This window comes from Ranitomeya imitator, unplaced genomic scaffold (genome assembly GCF_032444005.1).
Source record: "Ranitomeya imitator isolate aRanImi1 unplaced genomic scaffold, aRanImi1.pri SCAFFOLD_257, whole genome shotgun sequence".
Taxonomy (NCBI): Eukaryota; Metazoa; Chordata; class Amphibia; order Anura; family Dendrobatidae; genus Ranitomeya; species Ranitomeya imitator.
In genome coordinates, this window is record NW_027193808.1 from 258,444 (window position 1) to 264,443 (window position 6,000).

The window sequence follows — 6,000 nt, forward strand, 5'->3', positions numbered from 1 at the left end:
AAACCTCTTTAAAAAGTGCTAAAAGATCCTCCTTTAAAACATCCCAAAAAGTCAAATAAAATTCAACAGGTAGACCATCTGCTCCTGGGGCTTTCCCTTTTGAAAAACTTTTAAAAACACTAAAAAGTTCTTCCATGCTAAGATCTTCTATTAAAAACCCCTGGTCTACAGAACTTAACTTAAAATCCAGGATATTAAGAGCATCTTGTAAAAAAACATTATTTACACTTTTTTTACTAAAAAGGTCTCTATAAAAATTAAAAGCCACCTTCTTCATACCTTCCACAGTTGTTTCTCCATCAAGACAGGTGATCGTCTCCTTTTTCTCCATCACTTTTTTAAAAAAGAAACGTGTACACTTCTCACCTTCTTCTAAATGTTTCACTTTGGAATTAAAAATTATTTCTTTACCTTTTTGATCAAGGCACAATTGTATTTCAGTTTTTAGGCTTGCAATATCATCTTCCACCTCTAGTCCTATCTCTTTAAATTTATGGAGAGTTTGCAGTCTCATATTTAAATTTACATAAATCTGCTTTTTCCGCCGCGCCTTCCTCTTTCCAGCCCTGATAAAAAAAAACCTTATTTTATCTTTGATCACTTCCCACCAGGATAGGATTTTAATATATGGAGGCCTTAACTGTCTCCATTCCTGGTAGGCATTACAGAAGTCTGACCTCACCTGAGGGTCTTCCAGCAAATGGACCCCCAGACGCCACAAACCTCTATTTATCCTCAGCTCTCCTTGATACTCTATCTTTACGCTTAACATTTTATGATCAGAGAATAAATTAGGCATTAAAACAAATTGTACAGGGCTAAAATCCTCAGATAAAAACATAAAATCGATCCTGGAAGCCACTCCCCGACCGGACCATGTAAATCCTGGGTCCGTCGGCGAAAGCGACCTCCAGGCATCGCATAACTTAAAATCAGTCTGCAAGCTATTTAGTAAAAAACACGACTTATCTAACTTACGGATTGGGTCACCCCCTCCTCGGCGCTCATTCACATTCAGGCAATTAAAGTCCCCAGCTACCAAGAGAGGAGATGACCCTACACAGAATACCGGTAGAATTTCAAACAAACGTATACGCTCCTGTTTATCTGGTGGAGCGTACACATTAATGACACGGAAATTAAAATTATTAAAACACAAATGCACTAGGATAGCTCTGCCGGGTACAATCTCAGTAACAGAGGAGATGATGATGTTATTACCTCGGCAGAGCAGACCCACACCAGCAGACTTGTTTTCGTTCGAGCCCGACCATACAGAGGGCCCTAGTTTCCAGTCCTTTTTTATCTCGTTATACCGGATTCCATGCTGCAGACCACACTCCTGTAAAAAACATATATCAAAGTCTAATGTTTCAAAAAAATCAAAAAGAGCAGCCCTGCGGACAGGGCTCTTTAGAGATCTCACATTAAGTGAGAGACACCTCATGGATGGCATTTATGTCATGAGGGAGGAGAGATATCCTCAATGACTTCCATAAACTCCTCAATCACATCTGGCAGTGTGGAAAAAGAGTCAATGTTCTGGGGATCCGAGGAACCCGGTAATGGATACCCAGAAGAGTCCGTGTTCAGCCACATGTCTCCGCTGGGAAAACACACATCCGGAGACTCTGGATTGGCCTCCAGAAGAGTATCCCCTCGCAGCTTCTTTCCAGAAGGCTCAGGCAGCTCACTCGTACAGTCGTCCTCTGTGATAGCTACATGGCCTCTTACTTCCTGGGGGGCCTCCGGATCTGGCACAATGACCTCATCCACACCATCACCTGTAGGAGAAAAAACTGCGGTCTGCTGGCTCGAGTCCCTGGGAATGACTGGGGTCTTCGCCACAGTGCCCCCCACCGCCAACATAGTGGGGGCGCTCTGCTCCAACACACCAGCCTCATTCGAGACCTTCGACACAAGGGTTACCCCCCCAACGGGAGAGTCCCCCTGCTCCAGTCTCTGGGTGGTCCGCCCTCCGCCCTTTTTCCGGGACTTCGACACAGGAGGGCCTCCCTGAGGGCCACCACACTCCTGCTCCGTCCCCACCTTCTCCTCTGCGCCCTTGGCCTTCTCAGCCGCCTCCCCTGCTGTAGGAACAGTGGGACTTGGCTCAGGCCTTACTCCGGTCTCCGGGATACTCAGCTCAGCATGGACCGGGACAATAGCTGGTTCCTGCCTTGGCACGGGTCTCTCAGCCGCCTCTGCATACGTACGGACTTTAGTCCTATGTGGGCATCCTCGGAACATATGTCCAACCTCCCCGCATAGGTTACAAGCCTTCTTTTGAGGGCAATCCTTCATGAAGTGTCCGAATTGACCACAATTGCTGCAGCGGAATGCCCTTCTTTCCACACAATTCCCTTGGGTATGCCCCATCTTGCCACAGTTCCTGCAATACATAGGCATACCTGTGTAGAATAAGTAGCCACGGCTCTTCCCAATGGTGATGGTAGAGGGGGGATGTTCTGTTCCTCCAAAGCCCTCCGGATTTTTCTTCAGCCGCACCAGGAATTTCCGCTTGCCACACCAGAAACCAACGGCGTTTTTAACATTCCCTTGAAAGGTTACTTCATCGCAATAGCGACGCAAACAGGTTAAAATGTCCAGTACTTCCACAAAAGGATTTGGAAAGAAAACAATCATTTGTACCTCCTCTTGGACGAAAAGCAGGGAGAAGACCAGGCCCTCCAGTTCATCAGCAAAGATGTTGTCATTCACCTTTTGGACCAACTGCTGACAACAACCATGGCTCCTAAAGGTAATAGTATAAGTACCTTTCTGCTCATTGTCCTGAAAACAGAAGATGTCCTCTCTGCCGAACTCCAGGATCCCAAGAAGGACGGTGTTGCAAACGTAGCGGATTTCTTTCTCCTTCCGGAATCTCTCCAAGACCTCGATACGGACCGTGTTCCTCATCCGGGGTTCACCCGATGCAAAGGTAAGTGCAGCCGGCATCCTTCCGAGAAAGAACTCCAGCTGTAAACACAAAAAAAGGCTAGCGCCCTTTTAAGGCGATCGCAACTCGTTGCTCCGGACTAATCCTCTCTCCCTATAGCAGCAGGGGGGTGAAGCCCCTCCGAAGAGGAGCGATCCCCCCAGGCCGAGAGAGAGGGTACCGAAAGCACCCGACCTGACTACAATCTCACAGTTAAACTGATCGATCGCAGCCAAAAGGCCGAGAAGCGATGGCCTGAAATGGTTGGCCATTTCAGACGCACCCAGGCCTACAACCGACACCCATTGTGGAGACCGAGCCAAAGATTGCCGCAAGGAAGACATTTTCAGAAACTCTGGATGCATTCTCAATGACAGTTCGGGTGTGCTTGGGTTTTGGTCGGTTGTTTGGCTGTGTGTGTCTGTGTGTGCTCGTTGAAGCTGCGCCCAACGCGTTTTGAATCTGCATAACTCTGCCCACTTTGACACACCCACCATCCCCATTGTGACTGCAGGTGAAGGTTCCGTGCTAAGATTCTATCGACTGCAGGCAGCGCACCTGGTTGGTCAAAAGCATTAGAATACTCCTCACACAGGTGTATCTACAAGACACAAGACTAGCAGATTCGAGATCAGCACAGACACCAGTTTTCCTTTTTTTCAAATACCTATCATACACCGCATTTCAAAGTCGGTGGTCCACAAGAGGTAAACAATGTCTTCCAAAAGAATTCATGATCGGTGGTCACAAATGTGGTATGTATGGCAGAACTACTCATTGGATGCTTCAATTTAAATACCAAGTGCTGACAGCAGGCAGGGGCCTAATTCTGTAGATGGCACAGTATATTTGCTACACTGTAAGAAAGGCCTAATTCAGGCCTACATCTTAACACACCTGTGGCAGCAACCAGGAAAGACTGAAAATTGATTGCCTGATTGATTGATTGATTGCCTATTGAATGCAATGCAATGCTTGACATACATACATACATACATACATACATACATACATACATACATACATACATACAGAGGTGAAAGCAAGGCACACAAAATGTTGCAATTAGGCAAGTGAAATCGAGCAGCATGCTACATTTGGCAGCCAGCGGCATGTGAAATGTGCTTCCTTAACAACCCTGAAATAAATTCCCATCTAGGGTTCCAAGACAACTTGCTGTGCTGACTAATTTCCATTCAATCTGTTTTTAGAAACCGGATCAGAGAAGGAGTGCACTGTTCCCGGAGAGACTGCAATAGCGGGTCAATGCATGGAGTGGACAGAGCAAGCTCCATTTCCAGCTCCCTGTTCCAAAAAGCCATTTAATATATGGTCCCCACATGGGGGACGTATCAGATATTAAACTGATAAGAACAGATACTACACTTGATCTTAGCCATAGGAGGCCGAGAAGCGATGGCCTGAAATGGTTGGCCATTTCAGACGCACCCAGGCCTACAACCGACACCCATTGTGGAGACCGAGCCAAAGATTGCCGCAAGGAAGACATTTTCAGAAACTCTGGATGCATTCTCAATGACAGTTCGGGTGTGCTTGGGTTTTGGTCGGTTGTTTGGCTGTGTGTGTCTGTGTGTGCTCGTTGAAGCTGCGCCCAACGCGTTTTGAATCTGCATAACTCTGCCCACTTTGACACACCCACCATCCCCATTGTGACTGCAGGTGAAGGTTCCGTGCTAAGATTCTATCGACTGCAGGCAGCGCACCTGGTTGGTCAAAAGCATTAGAATACTCCTCACACAGGTGTATCTACAAGACACAAGACTAGCAGATTCGAGATCAGCACAGACACCAGTTTTCCTTTTTTTCAAATACCTATCATACACCGCATTTCAAAGTCGGTGGTCCACAAGAGGTAAACAATGTCTTCCAAAAGAATTCATGATCGGTGGTCACAAATGTGGTATGTATGGCAGAACTACTCATTGGATGCTTCAATTTAAATACCAAGTGCTGACAGCAGGCAGGGGCCTAATTCTGTAGATGGCACAGTATATTTGCTACACTGTAAGAAAGGCCTAATTCAGGCCTACATCTTAACACACCTGTGGCAGCAACCAGGAAAGACTGAAAATTGATTGCCTGATTGATTGATTGATTGCCTATTGAATGCAATGCAATGCTTGACATACATACATACATACATACATACATACATACATACATACATACATACAGAGGTGAAAGCAAGGCACACAAAATGTTGCAATTAGGCAAGTGAAATCGAGCAGCATGCTACATTTGGCAGCCAGCGGCATGTGAAATGTGCTTCCTTAACAACCCTGAAATAAATTCCCATCTAGGGTTCCAAGACAACTTGCTGTGCTGACTAATTTCCATTCAATCTGTTTTTAGAAACCGGATCAGAGAAGGAGTGCACTGTTCCCGGAGAGACTGCAATAGCGGGTCAATGCATGGAGTGGACAGAGCAAGCTCCATTTCCAGCTCCCTGTTCCAAAAAGCCATTTAATATATGGTCCCCACATGGGGGACGTATCAGATATTAAACTGATAAGAACAGATAAGGTTTCAACAAAATTTTATTTAGTCATAAGACATAGAACAACAAGAAAAAATGAAACCTTTTGTGCAAAAGAAACATAAACAATTACAATAATAAAATACAACAACATGAAACAACTTAATATAAAACAGTATTCCACATATAAAAACACCATCTACGATTCGCTTCCTTCTTCCCCACATCTTTAACATCCTTTAAGAAATAAATAAACATTTCACTAAAAGCCAATTTAATACAATCATTTACAGAGATAAAATCACGGTTAAAAAGTAAAATGTTTCTCGCTTTCCAGATTGCATTTTTGGCACAGTTTATTATACACCAGCATACTTTGAACTGGTGTGTAGTGGGGCAATTAAAAAGTCCATATAAAACATACTCATAGCTAAAATCTTTAAGACCACAAACCCATTTTAAAAGTATCCCCAATCTCCCCCAAAGTTCTTGTGCAAAACAGCAGTTCCAGAAAAGGTGCAAAACAGTCTCATCCTCTCGGCAAGAGTCTCTTGGGCACTTTGCC

General features: G+C 44.9%; 1 non-coding gene and 1 pseudogene across 1 annotated transcript; both read right to left on the reverse strand.

The window, feature by feature from the left end:
• Positions 1 to 4,163: 4,163 nt before the first annotated feature.
• LOC138654324 (U2 spliceosomal RNA) lies at positions 4,164 to 4,356 on the reverse strand. The gene has a single exon (XR_011316200.1). It is a non-coding gene; the product is annotated as a U2 spliceosomal RNA (small nuclear RNA).
• Positions 4,357 to 5,325: 969 nt separating this feature from the next.
• On the reverse strand, positions 5,326 to 5,526 carry LOC138654293 (U2 spliceosomal RNA; annotated as a pseudogene).
• Between the last annotated feature and the right edge of the window lie 474 nt (positions 5,527 to 6,000).